Raw genomic sequence first — 1,045 nt, 5'->3', positions numbered from 1 at the left:
AATGTTTCTAACTCTATCCCTCTCCCTTCCTCTCTGTAAAAAAATCAATAAAATATATTTTTAAAAAGTCAGATACACAAATTACCATTACCTTAGGGCTACTGAATGGTGACTTTATTTGGTTTATTTCCTCACCTACACATTGTAGACAGGAAGAAGAGGAGGGAGTTGCTCTATTTTTAAAAATATGTTTTTATTGATTTTAGAAAGGAAGGGAGAGGAAGAGAAACATCTATCAGCTGCCTCCTGCACAACCCCTATTGGGGATTGAGACCACACCCTGGGTATATGCCCTACAGGGAATCAAACCAGTGACTTTTTGGTGCATGGGACAACACTCAAACCACTGAGCAACACCAGCCAGCTGGAGTTACTCTTTTGCAGATAATGCTCTATCAGTGTTACCCTGATATTTCTAAAGCCAGCTGTGTCAGGAGTTGGCAGCTTTTCTTTAAACTGAGCGTCAGCTTCAATTTCAGTGTCATTGGATAGCTTAGGAATTGCACGCTTTGTGTGTTTGAGTGATACAGACTCATTGATTTAAAAAAAATACTTTCAAATGATTCAAAAAGTACAAAGATGTCAAAATCCCCTGGGTTTGCACTCATAGTCTCTCTGATTATTGTTTTCCACCTTGGCTGCATATTAAAATTACTTGGGGAGTTTTTGCTATTGCTTTGGGGAGGAACATTTAAAAATCTTGCTGGTTGGGGTACAGATTCTGATTTAATTGGTCTGGAGTGGGGCCAGGGCTTTTGTACTTACTGTTATTTTTTAAGCCTTGACGGAAGCTTTCATATTAAATAAAGCTTTCATATTAAATAAAGAGGCTAGATTATTACCTTTCTAGTTGTGTTACTAAATAGTTTCCTGTTTTCCCTCTGCATAAAAGCTAGAGGGTCAATTCATTTCTTCTTTATGTAATATCTATATATAAAAGCCAAGCTACCGGAACCACAGAACAACCAGAACAACTGGAATGACCCATCGCTATGATGTGCACGGCAGCCAACCAGCCCGACTAGGACCCCAGTCGGCCCCCCCC

The sequence above is a fragment of the Myotis davidii genome, unplaced genomic scaffold (assembly GCF_000327345.1).
Source record: "Myotis davidii unplaced genomic scaffold, ASM32734v1 scaffold93, whole genome shotgun sequence".
Taxonomy (NCBI): domain Eukaryota; kingdom Metazoa; phylum Chordata; class Mammalia; order Chiroptera; family Vespertilionidae; genus Myotis; species Myotis davidii.
The sequence above is the reverse complement of the archived record's forward strand: the minus strand, read 5'-3'. Positions refer to the sequence as shown.